The following is an 18,471-nucleotide window of genomic DNA, read 5'->3' as shown; positions in this document are numbered from 1 at the left end:
GGAAAAAGGAAAGTTCAACAGGATCTGGGGGTCCTTGTTCATCAGTCAATGAAAGTAAGCATACAGGTACAGCAGGCAGTGAAGAAAGCGAATGGCATGTTGGCCTTTATAACAAGAGGAGTTGAGTATAGGAGCAAAGAGGTCCTTCTGCAGTTGTATATAGCCTGGAGTAGTTTTGGTCCCCTCATTTGAGGAAGGACATTGTGCAGTTGAGGAAGGACAGTGTGCAGTTTTGATCCCCTAATTTGAGGAACGACATTCTTGCTATTGAGGGAGTGCAGCATAGGTTTACAAGGTTAATTCCTGGGATGGCGGGACTGTCATATGCTGAGAGAATGGAGCTGCTGGGCTTGTATACTCTGGAGTTTAGAAGGATGAGAGGGAATATTAAGGGTTTGGACTCGCTAGAGGCAGGAAACATGCCACAGTTTAAGAATAAGGGATAAGTCATTTAGAACGAAGATGAAGAAACATTTTTTCTCACAGAGAGTTGTGAGTGTGGAATTCTTTGCCTCAGAGGGCAGTGGAGGCCAGTTCTCTGGATACTTTCAAGAGAGAGCTTGATAGGGCTTTTAAAGATAGTGGAGTCCGGGGATATGGGGAGAAGGCAGGAACGGGGTACTGATTGGGGATAATCAGCCATGATCACATTGAATGGCGGTGCTGGCTTGAAAGGCCGAATGGCCTACTCCTGCCCCGATTGTCTATTGACTATAATGTACATTTTTTCAGCTTGACCAATCATTTTGAGATTGCCAATACAAGAAGTTAATGAAGTTTGAAGTTTTCTGAGAACGTTAAGTAAATATAAGGAGACAGATAATTTAATTGAAACATAAATTTCATGTCATCACAGAATTATGCAGAAGAACAGGACTTTTAAGAGGCCAGCCAATTCCTAAAGGGCCTGTCCCACTGTACGAGGTAATTCAAGAGTTCTCCCGAGTTTTCCCCTGATTTGAACTTGGAGAATGTCTGTAGCGGGTCCGTAGGAGTTCATGGATGTCTCGTAACGGCTGGTACGAGTAAAAAGTAACAATTTTTTCATCACGAGTATTTTTTTACTCGTGGACATTTTTCACAGTGTTGAAAAAACGTCACGTGTTTACCGGATTTCCCGAGTACCTACTGTTACTTGTACGAACCGCTACGGGAAATTCACAAACTCCTACGGACCCGCTACGGACATTCTCCGAGTTCGAATCAGGGGAAAAATCGGGAGAACTCTTGATTTACCTCGTACTGTGGGACAGGCCCTTTAGGCTCCACAGTTAACGAGATGATGTGAGTTTCAGTTGGACAAGCTGAAAGCAGTTTGTTTCCTCGAGTGACTGTTCTTGAGTGGGTGTATAAAAGGAAGTGGAGCAGTCATATGGAGGTGAAGTGCAATGTGGAGAGTAAGTGCAAGGCATTGGTTTAAAATGCATGAGGAGATCAAGTGTGAGGTCTTGGCTTGAAGTGATGTGTGGAGAGTAAGTGCAAGGCATTGGCTCAATAGACTTTGGCATAGAGGGTGACTAATGCCCTAAGGTACCATCTGTTTTTTTTTTTCACATAAACTTTCTATGCTCTAATGCAGTAAAGATGGCAGTTATGCTTCTCCTACAAGATGTTGGGAATCAAGGAAACTTCCAGTGTCCATGGGGATGACACCTATGGTTGCTGGCCCAGCTGCAGATCCTTGCAGACCATGTTGGGCAACTGGAGCAACAGCTGGATGACTTCATGATCCCCTGAGAGACTGGGGGGTGGGGGGGGGAGATCACCGATAGATAGTGAAGTTGTTACACCTTCGATATAGGGCAGAGAGTAAGCACAAAGTACTGGAGTTCCCTGTGGCCACTCCTTTTTACAGCAGTTATGTCCCTTTGGTTACTGTTAGGGAGGATGATCAGTCAGGGGAGGGCAGCAGTAATCAGGCCTGTAACATCAAGTCTGGCTCTGAGGCAAAGCGGGGAAGGGTAAAGTCAGGCCGACCGATTGTGCTAGGAAACCCGCTAATTAATTGCGCAAGAGATTCTGTGGCAGCAAATAGAGACTCCATGATGGTGTGTTGCCTCCCCGGTGGCAGGGTCCAGGATGTCTCGAAGCAACCAGAAGTTGTTGTGCACACAAATTACATTGTAGGGAAAGGAATGAAGTCCTGTAAAAGGAATATAGGGAGTTGAGCAGAAGATTATATAACAGGACTTTGAGGGTGGTAATTTCTGGATTACACCCTGTGCCACGTGCTAGTGATGATAGGAATAGGAAAATTGGCCTGATGAATTGCAGGCCTTGATGCAGGGGGCACGGATTCAGATATTTAGACCATCGGGATGTCTTCTGGGGCGGAGGCGACCTGTACAAGAGGGATGGGCTGCATCTGAATTGAAGGGTCGGCGTGGCGTCCGCACCCTGGGATCCCTAAACGCACTAAAAAACCCCCAAAAAAGTAGAAAAAACGGACATGCTGCTGGCAGGGCTGCCGGCTTGCAGCGCACCCACCGACCCCTGTAGTGTCTATGGCGTATGGGATGGCGTATAATAATCGGGAAATCATGATGCAACTTCATAGAACTTTGGTTAGGCTGCATTTGTAGTATTGCGTGCAGTTCTGATTGCCACATTACAGGAAGGATATGGAGGCTTTGGAAAGGGTGCAGGAGAGGCTTACCATAATGATGCCTGGATTAGGGGATATTAGTTACAGGGCTGGACAGACTTGGATTGTTTTCTCTGGAACGCTAGAAGTTGTCGAGAAACCTGTTAGAAGTTTATAAAATTATGAGAGACATAGATAGGGTAGACAGAATGGAAAAAAATAAATTCTGGAGGACATTGCTTTAAAGTGAGAGGAGCAAAATTTAAACGAGATGTACGGAGCAAGTTTTTTTTTACACAGAAGGTAGTAGGTGCTGGGGGTGGTGATCCTGGCTACGGATGAGGCGCAGATCTGTGTGCATACCGCATCACGGCTGTCGAGAGCGTTTTTCGCTTGTGACCCATGACCTGGGCATGCGCAGTTGGAACTCGCTTATTGAAATTTATCTCCTCATATCTTCATTTGTGGTACACGGAGAAAGCTGTAAGTGCTTATACTTTCCCTTTGTAAGTAAGAGTTTGAATAAAGCTAAGTATACATTACACCAGTTGTCAGAAATATATCTAACTAGACTAAATGGGACCCAACAGTCACGCGGGAGGCCTGGTCCCCCAACGCAACCCGTTCCCCCAATGCATTATTCCACCACTCACCCATAGCTCCTAACTGTGCGGGGCGGCTGACTGGTTCCCGTTGTGACGCCCCTAATACCTCGCTTTACATTAGACCACCGATCGGAACGAAACTTGGTGCAATCGCTGCGCAGAGAACGGTAAGCTGGCGAAAAATCGTTGTGCTATCGCGTAACGTTTTTGCTCAAATAGAATGACTGCGCAACCGGAAGATAACAGGATTAGAGCTTTAGTTATGTATAGATGGTAGTGTAAACCTGGCACAGCAATGCCAAGATAGAGAGGAAAGTAAGATGTCAGGAGAACATAAGGATGCTACACAGGGAAATAGATATATTAAGTAAAAGGGCAAAGATCTAGCAAATGAAATATGAGAAAATACAAAATAGTTAATTTTGACAGGAACATTTTTCTTAAACAAAATATAATGGTGAGAGAGAAGGATCTAGCTGTTCTAGTGCTTCATTCTCATGACATGTGCAGGGGAAGCAACTAGTTTGGAAAGCAGACAGAAGATGCATTATTGATAGTGCTGCAATGCTGGGAACCTGGTTTGTGTCTGTATCCTTCCTGTCATTATGCATTGCTGTGCTGGCCACCTGTTTGTGGGCTTCACACACTGCTGATGCTCCCACACCAATGAAATAGTAATGGCGATCTCATCACTGGCTTGATGTAGAGTGAGCCAGTGGAGCAATATGGAATGGCTGCCTGGGAGAGCTAGTGTTGTGTAGCTGGGACAAGTGATGTTGCTGCTCAGCATTGAGGAAAGATTATATACGGACTTTTTAGCTGTAATGAGTGTCAGAAGCAAGGTTTAAGAATAATATTTTGCATTTACCCTCATTTTTGGTAAAAAATAAAAATGCTGGAATCAGTCGGTTAAGCAACATTTGTGGAAAGGGAAACTGGGAACATTTTAGATCAAAGATCCCATCATCGGTAAATTGGTGCTATTAAATTGCACAGGGAGGGAAAGGGATGCATTGGGCAAGCAGAATATCTTTGAGAGAGTGAAGCAAATCTTTAGTGTGCAATCTTAGTGGTTGTTTGCTTGTGTTCCAAGACAACGCTAAGATGCAAAATGAATTGCAATAGCAATGGAAGAAATTAGCAGGAGGCCAATTATAGTGGAACTGTGATATGAAGGTAAAAATAAACTGCTGGAAGAATTAGTTTTTCAGATTGGATGCCTGTGTTTGTGGTGTGCCACAGGATTGGAGCGTGATCTCCTGTTGTGTGTCATATATATTAATGATTTGGATTACAATGTGGGTGGCATGACGTTAGTCTCCGGCACTATATGACCCTCCGGCAGACGTTACAAGGCCTTCTACGCCCGAACCTCCAGACTCAGGAACAGCTTAATTCCCAGAGCTATAGCGGGTCTGAACCGGCCCTGCTGAGTGCCCCCCACCCCCCATGGACTGTCTCCCTCGGTTGGTCACGTCGCACAGACACATCTTTTTCACACGCAGAGTGGTGAATCTCTGGAATTCTCTGCCACAGAGGGTAGTTGAGGCCAGTTCATTGGCTATATTTAAGAGGGAGTTAGATGTGGCCCTTGTGTCTAAGGGGATCAGGGGGTATGGAGAGAAGGCAGGTACGGGATACTGAGTTGGATGATCAGCCATGATCATATTGAATGGCGGTGCAGGCTCGAAGGGCCGAATGGCCTACTCCTGCACCTAATTTCTATGTTTCTATGTTTCTATCTGCACTTTAGTCTGTTTGAACTGTTTTGACTATTTTACGGTACACAAAAATGCTGGAGAAACTCAGCGGGTGCAGCAGCATCTATGGAGTGAAGGAAATGGGTGACGTTTCAGGCCGAAACCCTTCTTCAGACTGACTATTTTACTGTTCTTTTTACAATCCATGTTCTCGGGGTATCTAAATCTAAATTTTATTAGTTATTTATGTTATTACATCGGATGGAAGCTGCATACCAAATCTCGTTGCGCTTATGTGCAATGACAATAAAATATATTATTATTATATTGATTAATACATTTGTAGATCATTCCAAGAGTGGTGGCAATGTGCACAGTAAGGAATGTTGTCTATGGTTACAAAAGGATATTGATTAACCTAGGCTAAAGAATGGCAGATAGAATTTAACATGTGCAAGATGTTCCATTTTGTGTAATTAAACCACGGCAGGGCATGCACAGTGAATGGCAGGACCTTGGGAAGTGTTGTTGAACAGAGACACCTCTGGGTACAAGTACATAGTTCCTTAATGTGGCAACACGGGTAAATAGGGTAGTGAAGACGTTGTATAACATGCTTACTTTCATTGGCTGTTGCACTGAGTACAAGTGTTTGCACAAAATCATTGGTTAGACTGATGGAGAGGTTAATATATGTGGTGACACTGGTGGGCTCAAGTCTGTTTATTTCAATGAGTGGATAAACATGGATAAGTGCATGGAACTGTGATGTTATGACCATCACAGAGACTTGGAAGTGAAAGGGACAAGACGGGCAGCTTAACCTTCCAGAGTTTTGATGTTTTAGGAAGGTAAAGGAGGTGGAGGAATTAAATTATTAATCAGGGAATGTCACAGTGGCACTCGGAAGGCATTCTGGAAGATTAATTCACTGAGGCAATATAGGTAGAAATCAAATATAAGAAAGATACAAATATTCAAATGGGATTATAAATGATTATAGTCAGCGGGAGATAGAGGAATAGATATGTAGACAGATTGCGGAAAGAGGGTTTGTCCGTTGAAGTGATCTGGGTAGAGCTTAGAAATAAGAAAGGTGCAAGCACTCCAATTATATTGTACGATAGCCCTGCCCCCCAATAGCAAGCTGAAGAGCAGATTGCATGCAGAGCATGGTAGGCTGTTCTGGAAGGTTAGATCGTACGGGATCAAAGGAGAGATAGCTCAATGGATAGAAAATTGGCTTAAAGGAAGGAAGCAGAGGGTGATGGTGGAAGGTTGCTTCTCGGTCTGGAGGCCTGTGACTAGTGTGCCTCAGGGCTCGGTGCTGGACTCGTTACTGTTTGTCATCGACATCAATGATTTGGATGAAAGCACACATGGCAAGATTAGCAAGTTTGCAAATGATACAAAAGTGGGTGGTTTTGCAGCTAGTGAAGATGTATGTAAAAAATTGCAGCAGGATCTTGATCGATTGGCCAGATGGGCTGAGGAATGGTTGGTGGAACTTAATACAGAGAAATGTGAAATGTCACATTTTGGGAAGTCTAACATGGGCAGGACCTGTTCAGCAAAGGGTAGGGCTCTAGGGAGCGTTGTAGAGCAGAGGGATGCAGGAGTGCAGGCGCATGGTTCCTTGAAGGTGGAGTTGAAGGTAGATCGGTTGGTCAAAAAGGCTTTTGGCACATTGGCCTTCATCAGTCAGAGCATTAAGTATTGAAGTTGGGAGGTCATGTTGCAGTTGTATAAGACATTGGTGAGGCTGTATTTAAAGTATTGTGTTCAGTTCTGGGCACCATGCTATAGGAAAGATGTTGTCAAACTGGAAAGGGTACACAGAAGATTTAAAAGGTTGGTGCCAGGACTAGAGGGTCTGAGCTATAGGGAGTGGTTGAGTAGTCTGTTACTCTATTCCTTGGAGTGCAGGAGGATGAGGAGTAATCTTATAGAGGTGTAAAAAATCATGAGAGAAATAGTTTGGGTTGACACACAGTCTCTTGCCCAGAGTAGGTGAATCAAGTACCAGAAGACACCAGTTTAAGGTGAAGGGGAAAAGATTCAATAGGAATCTGAGGGGTATATTTTTTTTACACAAAGGGTTGTGAATGTATGGAAGAAACTGCCAGAAGAGATAGTTGAGACAGGGACTATACCAACATTTAAGAAACAGTTAGACAGGTACATGGATAGGACGGGTTTGGAGGGATATGGACCAAACATGGGCACGTGGGGCTTGTGTAGCTGAGACATCTTGGCCCGTGTGGACAAGTTGGACTAAAGGGCCTGTTTCCACTGTATCACTCCATAACTCTATGACTCTGTCACCCAAAGACACAACAGGATTGTCATAGTGGGTGACTTTAACTTCCCCAATATTGTCTGGAATTTTCTCATTTCAAAAAGCTTAGACGGGGCAGAATTTGTGCAGTGTATCTGACATGTATCTGAGATAGTTCAACTTGCGGAGGGGCTATTTTTGTCCTTGTATTGGGAAAGGAGCCTGACCAGATGACTGGCGTTTCAGTGGAAGGGCATTTTGGGAATTGTGGGCACAACTGATCATGGGCAACACAATGGAGCAGCGATGGAGTTGTTGCTTTACAGCGCCAGATACCCAGGTTCAAAATGTAACAGCTCTATGATTGCTCATTTACACAACTTGTTCAGTTCTTTCGGAAAATAATTTTGTTGGCTTTTTTTTCATTCTCATTAAAACGTCAAGTCTGCAACGTTTTTTATAAACTCCAAATTTTGCATGCTACTGCAATTGGATAACATTTACCAATGGGTTGTCTCAAGAAATTTCTCATACCTTTCTTAATTTTAACATTGACTGGGTATGAGAAATGTCTTGAGACAACCCATGCTTTTCTCAGCTTTTGGGTCGTGGTGCAATGCTTTGCCCAAAGCTGTGTCTAAACTGAATTTAGTGTAACTTGTGAGAGAGGTCATGTGCCAGGATGCACACGATTCAGTCAATCAGCTCTGTTTAAATATTTTGGTAATTTTAATTATTTGAAGAAGAACTTTCTGTTTGTTATAAAATGACTGTAAAAAATATCCATAGAAAAAAATCCCCACATATTTGTGTCTTCTCATCAGCAGCTTGTGTTGGATAAACTTGAGAAGGTAGATTTTGTCCATTGCTTTTTCTTGCTAGTGAATCTTTACACGATTATTTCAGAACGACTGTCCTCCTGAATACACATTCAGCCCTCTGATTTGATTTTAACATTTCTGCCAAACATATGGTTAACGTTCTACGTGATAGTGAGTCAGAGAATTTCTGTTTCTGTCATCACTCCTGCTCCTCTCCCCAACCCACCAAGTAAGTGCATAGCTGGGAAATTGGTTATGTGTTAAAAAAAATTGAAAAATCCTAGAATTACATTTTTTTGGTCTGTGCCTAGAGCAGCTAACCCCTAATCACTGCCTTAATATCAGTTCAATTCCAGATATTTGATCGTGTTTGTGGCTGTAGGTTATCAAAGGATAGATATAGAGGCTAACAATCTGAAACAAAATATGAAACACTGCATCACATGCTTTATTGTGGTTCTCTAAAATTTTGATTTGCACTGCTCCTGTGATGAACCTTGGGATGCTTCACTGTTAATATACTTACTGATTATAATTATTTTGATTTGTCATTCCATATTTGTACCTTCCTCTGGTAACAACACTGTAGCATTATTACTGGCAGAAGTTGACATTACAATCTACACTACAAATATAAAACTAGGCACAGCATGTATCACTTTTAAAATGGTAATGGTTCAGTTAATCCCAAATTCGAACTTACTTCACCTAATTATAAGTACTCGCCTGCTTACGAATGCCCGACGTATGTAACGTTTGTGAGACCGACGAGAATGCTGGCATCTTCCACATTATTCCACAATGTTCACATTTCTGACTTGTAAACTACGCTAACACCACGGATAATTAACATTCAAAACATTGTGCACTTCTGCACTTTCTGTCCAAAAAACTAACGGCATTTCTCAAAAATGAATCTAGTTGGCAGTTATGTCAATATTGTTGAACAACACTTGGAATAATTAGTTTTTATATCAGCAATTCTCATCAATAATGCACTGATATATACTTCTATGCTTGGTAGGATAATGTGTTCCAGTTTATCAGCCATGTTTCATAATTTAAAAAACACAGTTCCGAGGGTACCATAGGATTTATAGATGGCTCATTTGTCTACATGCTGTCAGCTCAAGATACACAATAGTTCAAGGTCGATGCTCCTGTATCGTCACAGGGCAAATAGTACCAGTCAGTGTATGTGGTTCTCGCCAATGAAAACAAACATAAAAAGGAAAGCTTTTTTAAATTTAAACAGTGAACCATAGAGCTATAAATATAATGTGCCATGCTATTAGTTAGATCTGTTGGTTAAGTCAATTAAAATTGAAGTTTTACTCCTGTTCTTCGATTAAAATCAGTAATGGTATAACCTGATTCTGAGCAAGTGGAAGCTCCATATCCAGAATTTGAAAATCCTTCTGACTTTAAATATAATAAAGGCTTGTCGACGTTATTTGCGTGATGAAAAATTATATGCTATATTTGTAAATTATTTGGGAAAATTTGCTCAAACGTTCGTTAACTTGTCTGGTTTAAAATTGTTTGAAGTATTTTCATCCTTGTCTCAAACAAGAGGGTTTAAGATACAAGGTAGGAGTTCAGAAGAGATATGTGGGAGAATTATTTTCACCCACTGGGTTGGCTGCAATCCTGAACAGAGAGGGTGGTGGAAGAGGCTTGCAACATTTCAGCTGTGTTTAGAAGAGCACCTAAGTCTCCAAGGCATCGAAGGCTACAGGTTACATAGAAGAGTAGGATGAGGTGTGGAAAGGAGCTGAATGGTGAGATGGAGATTTGCATATAGCCCTTGCTCTGGCAATGGAGGCTGAGGACAGACGGGTTGGTTTGGGAAAGGTAATTGAAGTGCCTGAAAACTGGGAGTTCCAACTGGTCACAGGATTTGCTGAATGCTTGCACTCTGTCTGCCTAGGCCAGCTGAAGCTCCCCATTGTTAGCTCCTTCAATTCCCCTTCCCATTCCCATACCAACCTGTCTGTCTTTTTGCTCAAGACTCCAGTATCTGCAATCTCTAGTGTCTTCAGTTATATTCATGTTAGCTCTTTTTCCTTTTATATATGTTGCCTGACCTATGTGTTTAGAGCAATTTCTGTCTTTAATACAGATTTCCAACATCTGGGTTTCTTTGACTTTCATTTGCTCTTTGATAAAGCTGCTTTCTCTTTCACCAGTTACATTTAGCAGCTCTGGCATCATTAAAGACGGACATAGGTGATCTCAATAAAAGACTCCAGCATACAGAACGAGAGAGGGACTTGTTAGAAAAAAAGCTGGCTAAATCCCAGGTAAGCTCAAAGCAAAATTGAGTTGCTATTAATAATTAACAGCACAAACTATTCAGTAAGCTATCTGCCAATGATGCATATAAGATGTGAACATATTTAGCTGGAGACACAAACTGTAGATGCTGGAATCTTGAGCAAAACTAAGTGGTGGAGGAACTCAGCAGAGGCAAATTCTGGCAAGTGATAGGTGGATATAGGTGAGACGGATTTGCAGTTGGATGGAGTAAGTGACAATGGCTCGAAATCAAAAGGAGACAAAAGAGTGTTAGTTCAAGAGATGCGATTAGTAAGCTCACCAGTGCTCTCTATCTTCTTAATGATGTTTCAAATTGTTGATTTTAGTAAGCCTAAAGTTTGGCTGATGTCTTTAACAGTTTTATTCTTGTTTCTCAGTCTCATAATGGCTTCTTTGACTTTCATTGGCATAACTTTGGTCCTCATGTTGATAAACAGCTATAAAAGCTTCCAAAGGTGATGGAAAGACTAGGCGCTGAGAGCTCTCTTATACCTGCATTAAGGAGGCAATTAAACACACCTGAGCAATTATAAACACCTGTGTAGCCACGTGTCCCAAACATTATGCTGCCCTGAAATTGGGGGGACTATGTAAAGACACAACTGTAATTTCTACGTGGTGAAACCAAATTGTATAAATATGGCCTTTATTAAAAACTGACAATGTGCACTTCAACCGCATGTGATTTTTTTTTCTGTTACAAATCTCAAATTGTGGAGTACAGAGGCAAGTAAATAAATGATGGGTCTTTGTCCCAATCATTATGGAGGGCACTGTACCTGGTATTTTCAGCATTTCCTACTCTTATTTCAGACAGTAGTTGGTGTCTGGCAGGAATTGTGGCAAGAATGTTGTCACCTGACATTAACACAGATTCCTGATCGATGGAGCCGGTGTCCTTTTACCACAGTAGCATTATGGTTTGACTGATTTGTTGGGGAACAATTGATAAACTGCCGTGATGACCTTAGAACAGTGGCAATGACAGCCCTGAAGTCAATTATCTCAGATTACAAGCAGACCGCACTCGGATCTTAAGAAGTTGTAGCCTATTTATCAGATGCTGCATAATGCAATAGCTTTCTTCTTTTTTTTGATGTGATTCACTCTAATAATCTGTATGAAGGCCTGCACAAATTAATGCTGAATTCTTGACAAGGTTCTTGATAAGATTTCTTGACAAGGAGCAGATTATCTGGCAGATTTTGAAATTAATTTAACATTTGCTTGGATTAACTCATTTGTTTTCTTATGTCACCTGGCCTGTTAAAGTCTTTGCACAGACATCTGTGTGAGTAGGATAGTCCGCAACCTCAAAATCATTCTTGCACCCTCTGGCGAGTTGATAGACGTCCTATAATTTCTGACTCCGAACCCCAATTCCCTCAGATTTGGCTTCCTGCATTTCTGCCTACTGTGTCACCACTTGCAGATCCTTCCTTTATCCCGTCCTTCAGAATATATAGTGAATGCACTGGTTGCTCCCAGTGCAAGGTTAAACAAAGTTCTTAATTTACACCCCAGCAGTGTGAAGATTGTTAGTTTACACCCCAGCAGTATGAACATTGACTTCTCTAACTTCAGATAGCCCTTGCTTTCTCTCTCCATCCCCTTCCCAGTTCTCTCACTAATCTTACTGTCTCCTATTCTACATTCTATCTTTGTCCTGCCCCCTCCCCTGACATCAGTCTGGAGAAGGGTCTCATAGATTCATAGAAAATAGATGCAGGAGTAGGCCATTCGGCCCTTTGAACCTGCACCGCCATTCAATATGATCATGGCTGATCATCCAACTCAGTATCCTGTACCTCTCCATACCCCTTGATCCCTTTAGCCACAAGGGCCACATCTAACTCCCTCGACCCGAAACGTCGCCCATTCCTTCTCCAGAGATGCTGCCTTACCAGCATTTTGTGTCTACCTTCGATTCAAACCAGCATCTGCAGTTCTCTCTTACACAGCAAACAAAATCCTGTATTGCTTTGCAGGACACCAGTTGCTGTGGTACTTGAAATGAGGGTTAGGTTGATGATCATTGGATAAAGTATGCACACACAGCCTCCTGTTGTTCCATACTGTTGCCTGCATATAGAAAAACCTCCAGTGACCTCTGGAAAAACATGAAACTTGATGATGCAGCTATTCTGAAAAATATCTCTGTACAGCACAGATTTGATTTTCAAATTATTTCCACCACTTTCTACTGGTAGATTTTTTTTCATTTGTAAGCACCATACGCTGGTTTTCATGTATGGTTCACTTTATCAGGCGTCTAGCTGTCAAGTAATGTCAAGAGCAGTAATCATGCAGAGCAACATATTGTGCCAATTTTACATTCTGCCTTCTGTTCTATATATGGGTGTGAGTTATGGATAAGAGGTGGCGGGGCCACTTTTTCAGATTTCTTCCCCCTACACCAATCGATCTGAAGAAAGGGCCCGACCCAAAACATCGTTTGCCCATTCCATCCCCAGATGCTGGCTGACCCACTGTTCTTCTACTTTGTGCTTTTGCACTTTTCAACTAGATATTTTGCCACTTGGTACTTAGCAAGACATTGAGGTTTAGTTCATGACATTGTTTTAGTTTAGTTTATTATTGTCATGTGTACTGAGATACAATGGAAAGCTTTTTTGTTGTTTTACAAGTGTAAATTATTTTGTTTTATGAGAAAACGTCTTAGATTTATTTGGCAATCTTGGTGAAGTACTACTCTAAAGCAAGTTGAGGGAAAGTTTTTATTTATAAAATTAAGATTCTCCTTGACTTACGATGCTTCGACATTATTTCGACTTTACGATGGTGCAAAAGCGACACGCATTCAGTAGAAACCGTACTTCGAATTTTGAATTTTGATCTTTTCCCGGGCTAGCGATATGCGGTACGATACTCTCTCATGATGCTGGGCAACGGCAGCGAGCCACAGCTCCCAATCAGCCGCACGATCACGAGTGTAAACAACCAATAGCGCGCCCCGACGAGATACTGCAGCAGCAACAACAACCGGCTCAGTCGCAGCCACAGCCAGTGCAGCCGACCAAGAAGGCGCCGATCGGCCCACCGTCACCGAGCGCGTCTTGTTGGTGGCAGCGTCCAGAAAGCAACAAGAGGCGCGGCATCCCGCTGGCCACGCTATCGTTTGTTTACAAATGCTGTGCTCACTTGATCACGACGATGTTCTGATGAAAAGGAATACTGTGTGCATAGAAAAGCACCTCAAAAACATATTGCTAAACAAAATGTTAGCAGAAGTGCCCAACATCCAGATCGTGCCGCTTCCCAAGAAATAAAACGTATATGGCACAGCAGAAGAAGTTTATCGGAACATAACCCCATCGTAAGTTGAGGAGTATCTTTAACTTTAAATGATACCCTAAAATACTTTATGGTATAAAATGATTCTTAAAATTTAAGAAAAGTTCTTAATATGGTATTTCTGAAGACGATGTTCAATCAGCAGCTGATGAGAAATCACTTTAAAATGGGGCTGTTGGATTACATACTCAAAACTAAGACAAATTATAAATCTGAAATACAAAAGAATTTTATAAAATTATGGAACTTCTCAACCAATTTGGCACAGTGGCACAGCAGTAGAACATTATTAAAATTATTACTCTTTTACTTCACAGTGCCAGAGACCTGTGTTCGATCCTGACCTTGGGTGCTAACTATGTGGTGTCTGCACATTCTCCCTTTGTTTTTCTGGTTTCCTCCCATATCCCAAAGACGTGGATGTTTGTAGGTAATTGGCCTCTGTAAATTGCCTCTAGTGTGCAGGGAGTGGATGTGAAAGTGCATTAACTAATATGAACAGGTGATCAATAGTCGGCGTGTACTTGCTAGGCTGAAGAGCCTGTTTACGCGCTGATCCCTAAACTCGTTCTTCGATAAAGTTGTTTTCTGATTGTGGGTTGAAGTAACTATGCTTCAAGATCAGTTGGTTGAAAAATTAGCCTTAAACGCTATTTAGTGTGTTAGTAAAGTGCAAACTTGATGCTTGCTTTTCGCTCTTCCAGGGAGATGCTAATTGTCTATTTAGTGTCTCTGTAATCCCATCTGTTGAGAGAAATGAAGATTGCATCTGAAAGGACATCATTACGCTATGATCCCTAAACGCGTCACTTGAACTACACAGTATAATGATTGTGAGTTAAATAAGAAGCTTGACAGGCTGCAGTTGGTTGAAAAAATAAGGTGCCTGTAAACGTTTTTCACTTTTTTCACACAGTGCAAACTCTATGGAACTCTCTGCCACAGAGGGTAGTCGAGGCCAGTTCATTGGCTATATTTAAGAGGGAGTTAGATGTGGCCCTTGTGGCTAAGGGGATCAGGGGGTACGGAGAGAAGGCAGGTACAGGATACTGAGTTGGATGATCAGCCATGATCATATTGAATGGCGGTGCAGGCTCGCAGGGCCGAATGGCCTACTCCTGCACCTAATTTCTATGTTTCTATGTTTCTATGAAATACCAATAGTGTTTTTAAGTTGAAAGCTTACTGTTGTCTGATTCAGTCTTTCTCATAGGATTATTAGATGCTGCAATTTCTAAGGTTGATTGATCTTGGCTCTCCAGGCACCAATATTAAATTAAATGAAAAGGTTCATAATTTTGCCAAAATTAGCAAACATGACATCTCCAAGTTTGGGGATGACACAAAGCTGCGTGGCAGTGTGAGCTGCGATGAGGATTCTATGAGGCTGCAGGGTGATTTGTATAGGTTGGTAGGTGGGCAGATGCATGGCAGATACAGTAGAATATGGATAAATATGAGGTTATCCACTTTGGTGGCAAGAACAGGAAGGCAGATTATTATCTGAATGGTGTCAGATTAGGAAAAGGGGAGGTGCAACAAGACCTGGGTGTGCTTGTACATCAGTCACTGAAAGTAAGCATGCAGGTACAGCAGGCAGTGAAGAAAGCTAATGGGATGTTGGCCTTCATTGCGAGAGGCTATGAGATTAGGAGCAAGGAGGTCCTACTGCAGTTGTACAGGGCCCTATTGATACCGCGCCTGGATTATTGTGTGCAATTTTGGCCTCCTAATTTGAGGAAGGACATTATTGCTATTGAGGGAGTGCAACGTAGGTTCACCAGGTTAATTCCCGGGATGGCGGGACTGACATATGATGAACGAATGGGTCGACTGGGCTTGTATTCACTGGAATTTAGAAGAATGAGGAGGAATTTTATAGAAACATTTAAAATTCTTAAAGGATTGGACAGGCTAGATGCAGGAAAAAATTGGGAGTCCAGAACCAGGGGGTCACAGTTTAAGAATAAGGGGTAGGCCATTGAGGACTGAGATGAGAAAAACTTTTTCACCCAGAGAGTTGTGAATCTGTGGAATTCTCGGCAGTGGAGGCCAATTCACTGGATGTTTTCAAGAGGGAGTTAAATTTAGCTGTTAGGGTTAAAGGAATCAACAGATATGGGGAAAAAGCAGGAACGGGGTATTCATTTTAGATGATCAGCCATGATCGTATTGAATGGCGGTGCTGACTAGAAGGGCCGAATGGCCTACTCGTGCACCTATTTTTCTATGTTTCTAAATTGGAGAGCTTTATAAACTAGCAAAGGATGACTACAAAATTGTTGGAGGAAGAAGATGCATTAAACGAATAAGCTGCAAAGAAATTTTAGATACAATTATGAGCTATCTACAATTATATTAATGAAGGAAAGATGGTGCCAAAGGTAGATGCAGATCCCTTAGCGATAGAGACAAAGGAAAATATAGTGGGAAATAATTGTGATATTAAGTATTGTAATTTGGTCTTCCTTGTAAAAGCTGCTATTTTTGTATCATTGAGGAATACGCCTTAATATTACCATAGAGAAATTCCAGGAGAATAGAGGGAATTTAAATTCTACATTGCTGGATTTTAGTGGATGCCTTAAGATTATCGTGATTATCCTTATTCTGGAGTCATTGCAGCAGGAAGTTGGAAGATATTCCACATAAATTGAAAGGTGGTGGAGGCACAGGGATAGTCGACATTCTAAATTAGGACTGAGCGTGTAGAGGGAAGTGGGCCAGCATATAGGAGGGGGTGAGACAGAGGGGTTAGGTGGAACCAGATGAAGGGGAGGAGGGAGAGTATGATGGGCAGTTGGAGCCCAGGAACATGTTGAGACAGACCTCTGGCTACTCTCGAAACATAAATATGAAATGTTTTAACCTTACCGTTTCTCCTGTCCTTGCATTTTAAAAATCCAATTAAATTTATTTGAACTTTGATATGCAACACACTCCAAATAAGGGGCACAGAGTGGAGATTTCTGGTGCACTAGCGGTTTGTTGTAATACCAAGTTTGTCTGCAGGATTAGTGTTGGTGTGGGGGTGAATGTGAGTTGGGGGCCTGATTTAGCCTGCCCATGTTAAACTGACTTGGCTATGATTATAAAGAACACTCGCTACTTTCGAGTCCTCTGCCACAAAGTGTTAGATTGAACAAATGTTGTTGGAATGTTATATTATTTTGATCAGGTTTCATGTGTGGTACAGTGTAAAGAATGAAACAACTTAACTTGGAGGCAATTGAGTATAGATTCACTTGATTGATTCTGGGGATGAGGGCCTTGCATTTGATAGGGAAATTAAGTAGCATAGTCATAGATTGATTAGTTCAAATGAATGCAAGATGATCTCAATTCAATATGTGAGATTGTAAGTGGGTTTGACAGGCTAGAGGGTGGAAGTCTGTTTTCATTTGATTAGAGAGTCAGGAATTAAGGACTTTTGTTATAACGTAAGCATTTGGACAAGAGAGGGATGATATATTTCTTTGACATTTGTTCATTTCTCAGGGCTGTTATGAAAATATTTATTTAAGGGTGAGATTCTTTATACACTCTGGTTTCATGGACAATGGAGATCAGATAGAAATAAGGTAAAGATAAACTGATTTTAATGTCAGAGGTAGATAAAAATGCTGGAGAAACTCAGCGGGTGAAACATCACCCGCTGAGTTTCTCCAGTATTTTTGTCTACCTTCGATTTTCCAGCATCTGTAGTTCCTTCTTAAACAACTTAATGTCAGAGCGGGGTGATTTTTGCTGTTTGGTGTTCATTTATTTATTACATTAAGTGCTGTAGTGGAATGCACTGCTTTCAATACTCTACACATTTTCAGCTTGCCTAATTTGCAATCTTAATTAGTACTTGGTCCAATGATTTCAGTCGCAGCATTGCTGCATGAGCTCACTTGGTCCATTAATTTAAGTTTGAAAGGGGACGCTAAAAGTAGTTGGGGGAAGAAATAAATCATCTGCTTATGGTAATATTGATTATGGCTCTGGTGATTTAGAAGATGAGTTCATCTAATGCATTTATGGGATTCATTTTGCATTTTGTTAATAAGCTGGAACAGTGAGTGAGGAATTGTAGAATAATTTAGCACAGAAGAGGGACGTTCATTTTATTAACGTTGTGATGGCACTTTTGAAGCCACACATTTCAACTTCTTCCTTCATTCTAGTTTTCTTTCTTCAATATTTACACAATTACCTTTTGAAAGCAACAATAGAATTGTTGCTTTCAAATTGAAAGCATTGAAGTTGTGATTAAAACTTTAGCTAACCATTGGAATTGACCATACTGGCCAGCAGGCCATATTGCTTGTCTGCAAAACATCAGACATCAAGCTTCACTTTGAGCTCCAGCATTGCAAGCAGAATAGAATAGTTTCTTTATTGTCATTGTAACATGGGCCATGTACAACGAAATTTAAAATGTCAGCCAGTCAGTGCAGCATTCAAACATTTCTAAAGCTAACGAAACATCCACGGTAAAATAATAAAGATAAGCAAATAAATAAATATCACAGACAAAGCACGCATACACACCCAACCCTCCATCCTTCTGTCGATTTCACCGTTACCACAGTCCCTTAGTCTGTATCGCCCCTGCGTTCCTTGGCGGCTACATTTAGTGCTTTTATAGCAGTGGGGTAAAAACTGTTTTTTAGTCTATTTGTCCTTGTCCTTGTGGATCTGTACCGTCTGCCTGACGGCAACAGTTCAAACAGGGAGTGTCCGGGGGGTGGAAATGTCCTTTATGATATTCTGGGAAGCGGGAACTGTGTAAGTCCTCCAAGGTAAGGAGAGGGCAGCCGACAATCCTCTGGGCGTTGTCAATGGCCCTCTGGAGCGCTTTCCT

The 18,471-nt window shown here is 41.7% G+C and overlaps 1 pseudogene; it reads left to right on the top strand.

Moving 5' to 3' along the window:
* Positions 1-18,471, top strand: part of LOC129695831 (colorectal mutant cancer protein-like) — a 130,561-nt pseudogene that overhangs the window by 55,432 nt on the left and 56,658 nt on the right.

This window comes from Leucoraja erinacea, chromosome 3, assembly GCF_028641065.1.
Source record: "Leucoraja erinacea ecotype New England chromosome 3, Leri_hhj_1, whole genome shotgun sequence".
NCBI lineage: Eukaryota > Metazoa > Chordata > Chondrichthyes > Rajiformes > Rajidae > Leucoraja > Leucoraja erinaceus.
Note: the sequence above shows the minus strand (reverse complement) of the source record. Positions and strands in the feature narration are given on the sequence as shown.